This window comes from Polypterus senegalus, chromosome 2 (assembly GCF_016835505.1).
Source record: "Polypterus senegalus isolate Bchr_013 chromosome 2, ASM1683550v1, whole genome shotgun sequence".
Classification (NCBI taxonomy): Eukaryota; Metazoa; Chordata; class Cladistia; order Polypteriformes; family Polypteridae; genus Polypterus; species Polypterus senegalus.
Window position 1 is genome coordinate 3,296,829 of NC_053155.1, and position 16,155 is coordinate 3,312,983.

A 16,155-nucleotide genomic window follows, 5' to 3' on the forward strand; every position below is an offset into this window, starting at 1 on the left:
ACTGAAGGAGCTGTGACTTCAGGGGTCAAAAGTCAGTCTGGTACACCTGCATATTGTCAAGTAAATGCACATCAATCTCAACTCCTACATGAACTCAACTGTTCATATGCTAAATGTGGCTGAACAGAAGCCATCCATGTTGTGGTATAAGCTGCTAAAGTGAACCCCTCAGCTGAATCAATGAAACACTTCAGTCTCAACTGCCCTGTGGCTCCTCTCACCTCTCCTATCCAGACTCGTACCACTATGGCTGACACGTCTCCTCCATTGCCTCTAGTTTATCCCGGGGAAAGAGTTGCTACTTGGGATGGATTTGTATTTGAATTCAAATCCACATTGGAAATGGTAAATAATTTATTTGGAAGGCTTTTGTTTGTATTAAAATCTCTTGTTGTAGTTCAGGACCTTTCATCACATGACTACCAGGTCATTACATTCCCTCATGGTCTAAACTGTCAGCTGACTTTGTTGTCCTGAGTGCTGATTACAAAACGACAGTAAAACACGTCAGTAAAAAGAACATCACTTGGAGTTCTCAGAATGTGACATGCAAGCCCACACCATTACTCTAGTAACTATTACTTTTTTCACATCTTCTCTCAACACTTCAAAAAATAAAAACAGTTTCTTGCACCACTTTTGAGGGTTTATAAAGGTTACTTCAGAGGGCTTGTTGAATTGTTTTATGGAAAAACTGGGCTGCAGCCTAATAATTTGGTGAGAATTAAAGCCCAGACAGGTTGACGTCTGTGTGCCATTTTGTTGTCCTGTTACCTGCTCCCCCATTGCTCTTATTTAGAGTTGGGCCTTTTCTTAGTCCCTCATAGCAAATGCAGTTTGAAAAGTCTAATAAACAAACACTGGTGAAATGGCAAGCAGGGGAGTTTTATGGAATCTTGTATTTCAGTAAATAGAAACCCCTCTATCAAAGAATTTTCACTAAACTATTGTTGTGGTTGGCTGGGACCCTTGCCTGGCTGGGACAGGTGTGGACAGAGCATTACTTCCCCCAAAATGCTAGATGGTAGCCCCCTTGGGTGGCAGAGGTGTATCGGACTCCTGCCAGTTGGGATCTGGGGGTGCCACCAGGGGGCACTGCAGCTGTTCCTGATTCCGTGTAGGTGGTCCTTCCTCCACACCCAGAAGTGTTCCCGGAAGTGGGGCAACGAACACCTGAAGCACTTCTGGGTTCCTTATATAAGGGGCCAGCGGAGAATACTTGGGGAGCCAGAGTTGTGTGGTATTGTGCTCGTGGGACTGTGTTTGGCCTGTGGGAAATGGGGAAGGCGTTTCCCAGGAGGAAAAGAAATAAAAACATCTTGTGCTTTTATAAGTGTGCCTCCAGCGTCTGTCTGTGTCGGATTAAGTGGTTGCTACGTCCTCTAGTGTTGTCACACTATGTATACTTGTAATATCTTTGTAATAATCTAACATTCATAAGCAGATTTGCTAAAACCAACTCAGGGCTGCAGCCATTAAAGGTGCTTTGGTCACAAACCTTCACACCCTCCTCCCATTTACTTTACAATATCCAATCAGATTGAGTGGCTACTCTAATTAAACTGGCAAATGCAAATTGAGGCCCAGCAGCTGACTGTTCAGGTGGGATCCTCCAGTTGGAGCAAACTGCCGGTGACATCTGTGATGTCTTTTTGGTCATGCTGGGTGGTCCATGGTTGAAGCTGAGAAATAACCCAAATAACAAAATGGTGGACATACCTGGGTGTTGTGCCATCTCTGAAAAAAAAGAAAACAGACATGAATGACTTTGAGTTGAATTACAATGTCCACCTCGTCACAAGAGGCGTCTTTTTGATCAGTTTTCTTAGATACTTCATTTCTGAAGGTCTGCTCTCCATTTTTATAAATGCTGTCATTTCACTTTCACACAAATGAGTGATGACCCTGGGAGTGTTACAATCAAGACTCACATAGTGGGGTTAGTACAATGTGACCAAACTGAACAATTTCTAACAATACAAAAGAAAAACAACAATAAGCAGGTTTAAAGACAAGAAGAGTCGAGGCCCTCTAACTGCACAGAAGAGTTTTCAACAATCTGGTATTGAGGTCTTGATGGAGAACCAGAAGGGGCCTTTATGTTCACTGGTGAGTCACTAACATGAGACTGAATGTCCAGTTGTGTTGTGTTAGTGAGCCAGTGACCCAGAGGTCATGTGTTATAATGACAGGTGACAGAACTGCTCCCCCCTCAGGACACGCTACCTATTATCAGGGTCAATGGCAGGCACAGCTCAGCATGATGTAATCTACAGGGGGCACCACTCTAATTTGACCAGTCCTGCTGAAGCTGTGAATGAAGCCAACATCAACACAGTTCAGGATCAGAAGACGTGAAGACTGCCAGAGGAATCTGAAGAGCGCCTGAGGGCACGAATGTGAATCTGAGGAGGGAGTCTGGTGAGGCGGCCTCTACTTGTGTTCATAATTTAATTTGTCAGCACACCTTCAGGCATCCGCAGTTGTCCCCAGTGTGTGTGCTTGGTGTGTGTCCTGCGGTGGGTTGGCACCCTGCCCGGTATTGGTTCCTGCCTTGCGCCCTGTGTTGGCTGGGATTGGCTCCAGCAGACCCCCATGGTCCTGTGCTCATATATAGCGAGTTGAATAATGGATGGATGGAACTTCAGGCATGCACATGCTGGCCAGAAAACGTACAATACATTTTGAGCTTTAATTTGGCAACATAAATAAGAAATCTGTGGAAATGTAAAAGAGGATCATTCATAAAATCCATCTCTTTGTTTTTGGGATATGCCATTTCTATTTCCAAATCACAGCGAGCCCAAAGCCCCTCGCAATCATTGTGGTCACTGACTGTTGTGAGGTCAGGTCTTCACTGTCTTCATTGATTTCTTTTTTACTCTCAGCATTCCATGTTTGTAATTTCATGAAGATGCCAATCTTAACAGTTTACTGGTAAATAACAGGCCTCCATCTTCTCTGTGTTGTGTGGTGCAGCATACTGAAGACTCGTCTCTGCCTCTGTCAGAAACATGGTTTGTTTTTACGGTTTGTTAAATAAGACTCATAATATTTAATTTGTGTGGCTATTAGGATTATTTTAGGATTATTTTGATAAGATAGCACTTTTAAGTGAAAGGAAACTATAAATGCGACTGTATTGTAAAGCTAATAGAGAAGAAGCTATCGTGGTGTCTGATTGTGTCTGTTAAAGGAGACACTCAGGTGGCAGGTGACTTTTTAAAGTGACAGAGAAATGGGTCAAAGAACACATATGACAATGACTCAGGAATGAATGAATGTTTATCAAGAGGAATAGGATACTGGGATGTATGCAAATAAGACTAAAGGTACTGGGGATATGCAAATGTAAAAGCAAATACTAATACAGAGTAATAATTGTTAGACGCGTTAAACGCGTGAAGCTCACAAGCTAACGCAACCAACCGTACTTGGGCTGTTACTTAGAGTCAGATCGGGTGGGGATGTTAGAGCGCGTGAGCTTATTCAGTGCAGCAGAGTCAACGCACATGTTGATCTTTTTTTTCTTTCAGTACATGTGCCTTTTCTGTTTATTTCTATATCTAGTGACTTCTCTGCCTGTCTGTCTGTCTGTTATGCAGTGCTCTGTCTGTGTGTTATGGATCTTAAAAATAACAGTTATAAGGACACTTGTTCATGTTAATTGCAGTCTCAATTGTTAAATAATATTTTAAAAGGAGCATCCCACATGAAAATATACTGAATTAACTGTCATTAACTGACAGTGCGTACCAATTTATAAATTTTATGTCCATTTGGGGTTACTCCCTAGTGGAGAATTGAACTCAGGTCCCTGAAGCACGGTTACACTCTGAGTCAGTAAATCTTACCACTAAGCCAAGGAAGCTATTGTATTGCATGTTTATGCCTACATTTTGTAATATTTATTACTAAAATATGAAAAAGCTTCTGTTTTAACAATGTGTTTACACAGATTACTGTAGAAACGGAACACACATTATATGCGTGTGTTCCAAAAACGATCTATTATTTCCACTCTAAAGCTCCACTTTACTCCCAGATAATCAATCAAGGCATGAGCTGGGAGAAGTTTGTGTACATTTTAAGTCAGTGGAGGGATGGAATAGCCGGCTGCTTGCAGCTTGTCTTTATCGGCACATTTAGATGACAAAAGACGCTGGTGGACAGGTGTGAACGGTTTTAAGGTGGGCTGGATCAGGGCAGTTTGAAGGAATTTGGGGGCCCCAAGCAAAATGGACATGGAGGCCCCCCGCACACACGCACGCACGCAAAGGAACCACAGCATAGCCATACAGTTTAAATTGCCACACTTTATATAAATAAAAAAGGTTTACAGTGCAAATACTGCTGTTGCATATACTGTGCATAAATAAAAAAATGTTTACAGTGCAAATACTGCTGTTGCATATAAAGTGCATAAAATTTGAACATTTTCAACAATTGAACATTTGCAAAAAACACCACTGTACAAATAAACAATCATTAATAGAAGGTAAATTGACAGTTAATTAATCTTTAGTCTTTAGCTATGCATTTACTGAATGAGCACTGTGCTGCTGTTCGTCCGACTGTACTGTATTTTATTTTATTTTTCTAAACTGTTTTAATTATTCTTATTTCTTTTTATTATTTTAATTTCTTCTATGTAAAGCACTTTGAATTGCCATTGTGTATGAAATGTGCTATATAAATAAACTTTTTACTGTTAACAAACAGTGAAATTATAATTAAATGTTGACTAATTATTAGCAGTGCTGTGAGTCGACTACCAATGCTTAAAAACATCCCAAGCTAATGTTTGATGCACAGAATTTATTGTGTTGTTTTCCTAAATAGATTATCACAGTGGAATAGTTAGTATAGCATGCTATGCCACTTTCATCAAAACCTATTACAAAGCTATAGCAATGTCATGTCATTTATGTATGATACATACAGTGATCCCTCGCTATATCGCGCTTCGACTTTCGCGGCTTCACTCTATCGCGGATTTTAAATGTAAGAATATCTAAATACATATGACGGATTTTTCGCTGGTTCGGATTTCTAGGACAATGGGTCTTTAATTTATGGTACTTGCTTCCTCAGTTTGTTTGCCCTGTTGATTTCATACAAGGGACACTATTGGCGGATGGCTTAGAAGCTACCAAATCAGAACATGTATTACATATTAAATAAAACTCCTCAATGCTATAAGATATGCTTCCCGCGCGGAACTTGATTGTTTTCTTGTCTCTGCCTCTCTCTCACCCTCTCTGACATTCTCTGCGCCTGACGGAGGGGCTGTGAGCAGAGGGGCTGCTTGCACAGAAGCTGTTTGCCTAGTGGATACAACGCACCTCTAAGAAATGCCGCTTTATCACGGTGCTTCCAAAACACACTTATTGATTTTTGGATTGTTTGCTTTAATCTCGCTCGCTCTCTCTCTCTGACGCTCTGCGCCTGACGGAGGAGATGTGAGCAGAGAGGCTAAAGGCAAACTTTAAAGCACAAGTATTGATTTTTGATTGTTTGCTTTTCTTTGCGAGCGCGAGCTCTCTCTCTCTCCCTCTGAAATTCTCTGCTCCTAAAGAGAAGATCTATTTGCATTCTTTTAATTGTGAGAAAAAACTGTCATCTCTGTCTTGTCATGGAGGACAGTTTAAACTTTTGACTAAAATGTGTTATTTCATGTCTAGAGGGCTCTAATAATGTTAACAGTGTGGGAGAGTTTCTAAGGGCTTAAAATATATAAAAATAACCATACAAACATATGGTTTGTACTTCATGCGGATTTTCATCTATCGGGGGTTCTGGAACATAAACCCGCGATCGAGGAGGGATTACTGTAAACATATTTCTGCTAGCCTACCTGCTGCAAAATTGCACCATTTGTACAAGACAAGTAGAGCTATTTTATGTGTGTAATTTATCACTTACCACTGTCTTGTTTTTTCTTATCCTCCTCTTCCTTTCTCTTCTTTCTTTTTTGGCTTCCTGAAGCATAATTCCGCTTCCTGACTGCCGAGGAAGTTTTGTATTTTGCCAGCAGCAGAGATCGCGTGGTTGGCTGGCTGCTGTCAGCGAGGGGGGCCCCCTTGAGGGGGATCCCGATAACAGTGTCATTGCACTTTACTGCATTCACTATCAATGGGGCGCTCACACAGTTTGTCGCTTCATTTTATTCTTAACCAGTCGTTGTCTTGGGGCCCCAAGCAATTGCTTGGTTTGCCTGCCTTGTCGCGACGGGCCTTGGCTGGATCTACAAGTTTTTTCATTGACTCTGGTAATCCTAGTGTTAAGGACACCAGAGGTAAGCATAGCTGGGGGTATGTGTGACACAAGGCTAGTGAGCTCAGGGACAGGACTTGGGCATTCCCAGGATTGACTTGTGCACAATAAAAATAAAACAAACTCTTTATTCATTGGTTTACAGCCACCAAAATATGCTTGATTTAAAGTTTTTATGACTTTGCTATTATGCTTTTCTGATCTTTTTCATATCCATGGGTTTTGTTGTATGTAGATTTCAATTTTGATAATAATATTTTATTTTTAACTTTATATAAAGTAGTTGAATTAATTTTGCTTTTTATCAGTAGCCAGTTTAATTTGTATAGGGGCCTTTATTTGGTGTAGCAGTTGCTATGGTGTTGTTAGGTAATCATTCTAGGAGGTCGCGACCTGTGATGTCACTGATGTAGTGCTTTAAAGGTCCTTGCCATGCTGTTTATTTTGTATGTTAATTTGTTTTGTTTCCGTTAAAAGAACTTCAGCAATGACTTCATTTTGATTTGGTTTTCATGACATAAATTTTGTGCATTTTGATCTTCCCATTCTAAATTTTGTGTGTTTGTTTTGACTGAGGGTCATCTCCTGGCACCTTTTCTGCTAAATCTGCCCTCCTCGATTACAGCAGATTAGACATGTTTTAAATTTTCAGATTTATTTATTTCTATCTTTATTTTCATTCTGCTGACTATTTTATGTAAACATTTTGATTACTTGTTTTTTTTGATGGGCTGAGTGGTTTTATGTATTTATGTGCCTAATGGCCTCCATTTTGTTTTGTTACATTTTATAAGTGCAGCCATTTTGTGTGTTAAGTTGCTTTGGTGCTGTGTGGTTGTTAGACACATGAGGCATGTGACACGAGACCAGGGACATCATGGCTGCTGTAGTATATGAGTAAGCTGCTCATTTTAAGTGGTGTCTGAAGTTTAACTAATTAAAATAAGGATTAGAAAAAAATGTGCCTAGCAAATAATTAGAGAAAGCATTTTTGGTGTTGATGTAGTTTGTTTTGGTTCTGATTTTGATTTGGTATTTGAATGTTTGCTTTGTACTTTGACTGCTTTTTTGACATTAGCTAACGTCCTAAATGATTCATTTGGAAAGCACAGAAAAGGGATTCCCATCTGAACTGAGCTCTGCCACTTGTTTAAAAACATAATTTGTGTGAAAGATTTGTGTCTGGTCCTTGTTTGAATGTTGTTAAACTTACAGATTTTTTTATTGTGAGGGACCCAGCGGTCAGTCTTTTCTTTTCTATCCTACAAAACAATTAAAGCAGACCATCGACTTGAACGTCTGAGCTCACAGCAGCCTGTGCTGACCTCTGAGCAGCTCCAAGTCCCTCATGTGCAGTATCTTGGGGTTTGATTATTTTGTGTATTTTTTTTTTGTAATTCTTCTTATTTGAAGCGTCCTGTTGCTGCTACCCCTTTTCAGGCATCTTCATCTTCTTCTCCTGTTGTGTTCTAGCTGATCCACTTTGTGTAGATTAATTATCTAACTTTGTGGTGGAAGGTGGGCCCCTAATTCAATTATACCTGGGGCCTCATGTATAAATGGTGCATACGCACAGAAATGTTGCATAAGAACGTTTCCACGTTCAAATCGCGATGTATAAAACTTAAACTTGGCGTAAAGCCACGCACTTTTCCACGGTACCTCATACCCTGTCGTACGCAAGTTCTCCTTTCGGATTTGCAGACTCGTGCCACCCAGTGCTGCTGTTCCTGTGTGGTTTATCTTTCTTTTTCAGATCCATAACCCTGACGCGGCTTTATAAATACACTGAAATTAACCGTGTATTGTTTATTAGTTTAAGGTATCTGATTGTAATTAACCTGTAACAATATAATGATCCACAGAATGGTCAAACTATTCTAAATACCATAACTGCTTTAGCGTTGTTACTCTCACTGCACCTTCTTCTTCTTTCAGCTGCTTCCGTTAGGAGTTGCCACAGCGGATCATCTTTTTCGATATTACTCTCACAGCACAGTCAGAGTATTTATAGCACTGTATCTGAGTGTGAATCACAGCTCTACAGCAGCTGATCGGAAAGATACTTATTGGGATGCAGCATCAAGCACACGCTGCCTCAGCCATGTTTTCTATTTAAAATGCTTCTCACATAGCAAACCTCGCGGTTCACCCCAAGAACAATAAATGCACTCAATCAGTCCATCAAGTGCTCCTTGTAGAACTGTTTGTACTTTAAATTACAATGACCTCACTGTAAACGTACATTAATACTGCACAACCTGAGCCACTTTATGAACTATTTGCACTATCTGCACTGCATTTATGCTTTCATATTGTGTTTTTTCATTATTTTAATTTTATTATTATTATTATTTTAGAATTTTACAGGAAACTATGTTTATGGAGGAAATGCATTATGTTTTCTCTTGCCTTCACTTTGCATTCACGGAAATTATTTCCTTCATGTGCTTTTGCCATTGTCTTTTAATCAAACATTGAACAGAGGGTGATATTTACATCGATTTGCATATTAAAATATGCAAAATTATGGGAAGAGTCAGGGTGGGGCAGCAGGAGCGAGCACAAGTGTTACATTTCACACTGGTGAATTTGGCTGAAGTATGGTTTTATGCATCTGAATTTTTTGTGTGTACCCCATTATCCATATGCAATATTTTAGTGTGCTTGGAGTTACACGTGAGGCCCACCGGACATTACTGCTCCTGTTTCTGCAGAACAAAATGCTGCTGCTCTTCTTTCTGCATTCTGAAGTGGACATAATCTAAAAATACATCTGAGAACAGAGACTTGGAGGCATGGAATAAAAACGTCTCATTCATTTTGTAACTGAAATAACATTTTTTATTGTTTCTCTGTCGCTATATTTCCAGAGCAATGTGCCAGCCGTACTGACAGTTTTGGCAAGCAGAAGTTCTTGGAGCTGCCATCACACAGACATTAAGATTGTTCCATTGAACTCATGGCTGGTGTTTTTATCTAAAAGGAGACTTTATTTGTTACCTGGTCCAGAAATAAAGACCCTCGATAGTTACATTAAAGGAAATTTTAAAAATCTGCAGCTTAATACTCTAGTTGGCGCAGGGGCATTTCTGTTTGAAAAAAGGTTGGCTTTCTTCACCTTTGTATAGACTGTCAGGAAATAAATTAAATTATGGTAAAATAGAATTATCCCTTATCTTTGATCTTGATGCTCTTGAATCAGATTATTACTGTATTATTATTGTTTTTTTCTAAATTGGACCGTAGAAAAACATACAGTTTAATTCAAATGTAGGAAGGTGACACATGGAGAGCAGATTTTAACACCTTTCCAGTACTATAAATGATATTTTTTGTAGCATTTTAGGAGTATACACTATGTGTGATTTAATGTCAAAACACTTTACTCATTAAATTACAGAGTTGTGGTTTTTGGATTTCTCCACCCAATCAGAGTAAAATGTAAACTACTGTTCATGTCAAATAGCATCAATGCTTTGTAAATTACAATTAATCACAATTATTATTGGTAATTCATTAACAATTGTAAAACCTTCACATTGTCCATTGGTACTCTTAACCAAGAAGACTACAAAGACATTTTTGTGCACCTCAGAGAGTGACGAAGCCTTCAACAATCTTAAAGTCTAAGTGACTACGACGTTGGTGATCCACTTGAACTGGTGGTAAATACTCCACATGTGCGACCGCGCTGATACTCTGAAGGTGATTTCCTGATGTAAAGTGCTTTAAAGTTCTTCACTTGTGCTGATCAATTTTGTCCCCTTGTCCTGTCACACGTGTTCTTAAACAGTCCCAGAGTGATGTTTATTCCATTACGTTGACCTCTTTTGTAAATTGCTTTGAATAAAAGTGTCTTCTAGGTGAAATAATAGAAGTGTTAATGTGCATTAAATTAATGAGGTAAGCTTTGCATAACTTCACTGACGCGGTGCCCTGCTGGCTTTCAGCGTGGAAACTTTACAGCTGTCATCCATTTCTTGCACATCAATAACTAAACACGGTCTCTCTAATTTTTTTCAGAATGTTAAGCAGGTTTGGGTGGACATATTAACTACCTGAGCCTCTGTTAAGAAGTATAAAACAGGAATCTGCCTTTTTCAAACATTACTTCTTCACTTTTATTTTTTTGTTTTTGTTTATACTTCTATAAATTTAAATGAAACCTTCTGCTTACCGATTTCCTTGCGCAAGTTCCAGACAGGGAGAATGTCAGCTGCTGTGTAAAAAGAGAAAATTAAAATGTGACTTTTTCTGTACCAGATAAGCTAATAAGGAAGTATATTTACAACAAGAAACCCCAGTGGCGTCAACCTCCACAGCCCAGGAATTCTAGCACTGTGCTGCCAGTGAGATCTCTGGAGGTCCCTGACATGCCAAAGACAGAGTAGAGACGTACAAAGAGAGAAAAGCTCAACACTTAGACTTGGCTGTCCAGTCCTCGACCTCCATATGTCCTTTTAACAAAAGTAGCAGGAGACAGTTTATTAATACTGGGTCTATCCATCTGGACACCACTGGGAGATTGGCAGCCATTGTACTCAGAAAGAAAAGCCTTCACTGGAAAAATAAGGGAGGGAAAGAAAGAGAACAGAAATTACCGAGAGGTCTGAGCATGAAAGGACAGGATCTCGGCAAGAGAGATAATGTCCAGAAAATGAAAAGCACAAGGGGCATGAATGAGTGTGCTGGGACCTTTGCACTAGAATCTTTGAAGCCCATGAAAATATTTGTAATGCCGGGCCACCTTAAGTTCCCTTGCATCTCCTCATCAGCGTCTTTGTCTTGCAAATGTGTCAATCAGCGCTGGCAGCAGACAGCCTGCTCACTCATCCCCTACCGAGGCAGCTGAAATCTCTTTATCTGTCAGTGAGGTGCCTGGAGTTGTAGAGGGTAAATAATACATCATTATATGGAATACATACATTTGGTGAGTGTTCTGTGTCTACAGAAAATCTGAGAAATGCAAGAAATGTTGAACACATACCTAAAACACAAACCTTTTTAATGTTTTAGTACTGATGACAAAATGTTGACATGAAGTGCAAGTCCAACTATCAAATAACCACTTTCACAAAAGGTATAATAAAACAAGTGTGCTTTTATTCAAAAATATTACCAAAGAAAAAGAAATCAGGTTAGGGTACATAGACAAGTCCACTTGACTGGTACAGAGGTAAGAACTGCTGCAGGTCCTTCCTGCATTTACCATTTTGAGTAGTGAGCTGCTATTATTATTACTATTATAGAATAAAAACATACATTTACATACACTTCACATCAACATTAGTACTATAACATGAAAAAAGTTTGTGTTTTAGTTATGTGTTCAACATTTCTTGCTTCGCATTCCTGTCATCCTACATTTGCACAATAATTAGATTTTTTTTCTACTTTGAGATAACAGAGAACGTCACTTACCCACTGAGTTATGGCAGGTGGGCTGGGATTCTCCCAGTATTTGTGCTAATGGTGTGGTCCCGACTGTCACAATTGATTTCTTCTCATTCACTTTGATGCCATCCAGGAGTACAACAAATATCACTGCTAATGGACAAATGGCCTAGTGGTGCTGGAGATGTTGTAGATGGCAGCCCTCACAGGAAGGCTCTGGTCCTTGGTACATTTTAGACAATTTTATATGAGATCAATGAAAGACCTTCAATTAAATTAAAGTGGATGCTCTGGATGGCTGAGTTCCACTCCATGATAGAAACACCAATTGAAAGATCCCATTCCCACCATTTCATAGGATCTTTGAAGGGTGGAATCTTTAAAATATTTTTAACGTATTATTGAAATGCTATCTGAGTCTTTAAGAAGACTAACCAGTTTGGCGTTTCATTTGCATAAAGGAAAAAAATGTAGCAGGAAGTTAAACTTGGAGTATATTTGTACATGACATGCAAATACACTGCGGCTTCATAAGGCTCTTAAACATTACAGAGAAGAACACTAAATAAAATGGTAGATCAACCTAACTTCACATACATTAACTATGTAAACAGAAATAAAGACCTGTGTAAGTAAGCAAAAATAAATTACAAAATAAAAACCCAGTCAGTAACAAAATGTGGTTGGTGCCTTCAGTTAACCACACACTTTTGTGGAAATGGTTGTTTGATGTTTTTTTCCCAAGAACATCATCATTTCCACATTCTCGGATGAGAGATTTGCTGTCTGTACTGAGACAATGTCCCCTACATTAGAGAAAACTGTCTGACTTGGGACAGACTTTGCAATAAATTCAGAGATTTCAAATGTGGCTCAAGTGCAGTGCTAACCTGAATAAACTGACTCAGTGCTGATCAGTCATGGTGGGGATCTGTTGTTCAAGTCTGATGCAATGGCAGCTTTGACATCTTTCACAACTGCTGAACCTCAGTCACTCTGCTTCATGGATGCCAGGGTTGTGTGTTTCAGTGACATCATCATTGAATGAGGTGCTCAGTGCACCACAGAGCTGTCACTATTTTCAGTGGCTTGAGAGCCTGAACCACATCCTTGTCTGTTTTAACTTCTTTAATCAGACAGTAACAATGTCCATAGTGTTCCTCTTTATAATCCTACCTTTAAATGTTGAGAGAACAGTAGCCTGCTGTTCAAGGTAACCCTCAAGTGTGTTGTGGCCTGAGGTCCTCCTAGTGAGAACCTCCTTAATAAGCGTGTGTGAAGAAAACTGGAGCATCTCGTGTTTTTCTTTTAGCACTGCTGCAGTACTGGTGTTATGATGAAAGTGACCACTTGTCTCACTTTGCCTAAAAGCTGGGATATCAAGTTAATGCCCATCCACATCTGTAATGCCAGGCTAACTGTACGTGAAAAGCATTGGATGTGTGGTGAAAAAAGAGAATATTCAAATCCAGTGATAAAGAGGCACTGAAGGACTTACAGTGTGTGCTAAATAAAAACTGAGTGAAGGAACGGAAGCTTCAAAAGCTAAAGTAGAAAACAAACTCACTCAGAATAACATGGAGGAGGTCTGGAATGGACTGAGTGTCATTACTGGACTCAAGCAATCCAGGACTTAGTGCTAGAAGGGGATGTGGACAAAGCCAATGCCCTGAACTGATTTTTTAATAGATCTACCCTCCCACTACCAACTACTTCCAATGACCATTCTCCACACCATCCCTACTACATCAACAATTCCTACCACGTCAACTTGAATGGCCAAGTCCACCTCTGACTATCAGTGTGTGCTGTCCATAACTGAAGAACAAGTAAGGAGACAACTGAGGAAGCTACACAGAGCAAAGGCAGGGCTACCAGATGGAGTCAGCCCTTGAGTTCTTAAGGCTCGTGTTGACCTACTTTGTGGTGTCCTCTGTCACCTGTTCAGTTTGTCACTAAGGTTCCACAAAGTGCATTGCTGTGGGAAACTTCTTGCATTGTTCCTGTTCAAAGAAGGCAGGAGTCTCTCCACCTAATGTCTACAGACTAGTGGCACTTACGTCTCACATCATAAAGACCTCTGAGTGGCTGGTCCTGGACTGTATGAGTCCTCTTGTGGTAGACCACCTGAACCCAGTGAAGTCTTCCAAACAGACAAAGACTGGAGTGGAGGATGCAAGTACCTGTCTGCTTCACAAGGCTTATTCTCAAGTGGGCAAATCAGGAAGCACTGTGAGGATTATTCTTTTCCATTTCTCCAGAGCATTCAATACCATTCAGCCATCTCTTTTAAGGGGTCAACTCAGTGAAATGCAGATGGATAGTCCTGTGGCTCCATGATAATGGACTGTCTGTTGAGTAGATCACAGTGTGTGAGACTCAAGGACTGTGTGAGCAACACTGGAACAGCACTAGGAACAGGCCTGTCTGCTTTACTCTTCACTTTCCACACCTCAGACATCAGGTCAGGTCACTTGCAGAAATTCTCCGATAATTTTGCACTTCTGGGGTGTATTGATAAGGGCGATGAGGCAGAGGAGAGCAGTCAGGGGGAGAACTTAAAGAATTGTCTGCATCTTAACATCAGCAAAACCAAGGAAATGGTGATTGACATTCACTGTACCAAAGAGCCTCTGTGTCTGGTCACTACTCAACGAGTGGATGTAGAGGAGGTCCACTCCTAGTACTTTGGGGTCCACATTAATGACAGGTTGGATTGGTCTCAGAACACAGAGGAGCTATTGAAGAAAGGGCAGAGCAGGCTATTTTTCCTCAGGATACTGCACTCCTTTAATGTGGTAAGTGATATCCTTCACATCTTCTACTCGGCGATGGCCAGTGTGGTGTGCTAGGCGGGTAACATCACTACAAGAGATGACCACCAAATCAATAAGCTGATTAAGAAGACAGGCTCAGTTATGGGATACACTCTGGACTCCCTGAAGGTAGTAAGGTTAATAGAGAATGAAGACTAACTGAGTGCCATTATGAACAATGCCTCACATCTTCTCTGTGACACAGCAACACTGAGAACTTTCAGACAACAGATCATTCAGCTGAAGTGGGTCAAGAAATGCCAACAGCAATATGCCTGGATAAGGCCTCACTGTGACTGGGACTGCTAAGTCAGAACTTTTCTTTTTAATCTTCTTGCTTTTTTGTCATTCTGGAATATGTTTACACTAAACTAGGTGTGTATATTATTTATTATTATCTCTCAGCAGCTTCAAATGCTTTCATAATGTTCTTAGCATTGTCTGTCATCACAGGAATGATGGCATTTGGCAGGTCACTTTTTTTTTCCACTTCACTACAGCTTCTTGTAGTATTTCTGACAAGTGGTCAGTTATATTTCATGGGCTTTCATGGGAAGCGCGTGTCTGGAGAGCAGTTAGTGATGTACTGTGTGTGATTGTCCTGAAGCTCTCTGTTGCATGGGAGGTCCACCCTTTGGTAATTAAAGTGATGAATTTTGCATTTCTCAAATCCTCCAGCAATGTAGCCTTTACTTTGTTATAAAGTTTAGGCAACACATTTTGACTGAAAGGCAGTTTTCATGGCTATGCACAGTAGAGAGAAAAACATTAAGTTTGGTTTAAGGGAATGTCATTCGTACCTTTCACTGATACCAAGGGAAGGGTGAGCTTTCTGAGTAAGCCCAGCTCATAAAACGTCACATTTTTCAACATCACAACACCTGTCTCAGAGCTCCTTGTGCATTTTTTGCATATTTTCATTGTTTTGCTTAAAAATATCAAATTTTGTTCTGCAATAATCCATGAAAAGAGCAGTTCATGTCCTTCGTCAGTGATGTAGAGGAAATATGGGTGTTAGATAAACTTCATGCTGGTGTAATGAAAAATTCAGATCCTTATGAAAAGAATATCAGCAGCCGCTGTTGGCGGTGGGCTTGATGTTATCGAATAGACCAGCTGGCTAGAGACACTGAGGCGGCCAATCGCATCCTCAGGGTTAAACATAAACTCGTCTGTGCTCTGCTCCCATACACCGAGGTCCTCAGGGATCAAGCAGTGCATGAAGCAGCCATCGCTGGCAGATTATTTCAAGTCGGTTTGTCTTTTACAATCTCTAATGCCATCAGCCAGCCCTGCAGGACAGGTGATGTCGAGACCACAAATGGTCACAGAATTCTAGAGAATGACTAGCAAGAAAAAAATGTTTTTTGCGTGTTACTAACTGCATTTTGTGTACTAAATTTTATGTCTTCTTTCATGGTTGCTGTGTAATAAAAATTGCGTATTATCAAACATAGTGTTTTATTATAAAGAATTCCATGAAGAAAAGTGTATTTTGAGCACTCTCTAACAAAGGATTAATGTTTTTGGTGGTCACTGGAACTTAACCCCATATTTCCCAAAGGTTCAAAGTTTTAACATTTGAGACTTCAACTTTCCTGTCGTTTCCTAGAAACGTAGCCCCTGAGAAAGATGAGGATTGGCTACCTTTACAAAATATACATCT

At 40.1% G+C, this 16,155-nt stretch overlaps 1 long non-coding RNA gene across 1 annotated transcript in view; it reads right to left on the bottom strand.

Annotated features, from left to right (window-relative positions):
• LOC120521630 overlaps positions 1-10,598 on the bottom strand; it is a 17,143-nt gene extending 6,545 nt beyond the window's left edge. The window contains exons 1-2 of the long non-coding RNA XR_005632179.1: positions 10,457-10,598; positions 1,720-1,737 (exon numbers count right to left, since the gene is read on the bottom strand). This is a non-coding gene — a long non-coding RNA (uncharacterized LOC120521630). The remainder of the gene's footprint in view (positions 1-1,719; positions 1,738-10,456) is intronic.
• Positions 10,599-16,155: the final 5,557 nt, after the last annotated feature.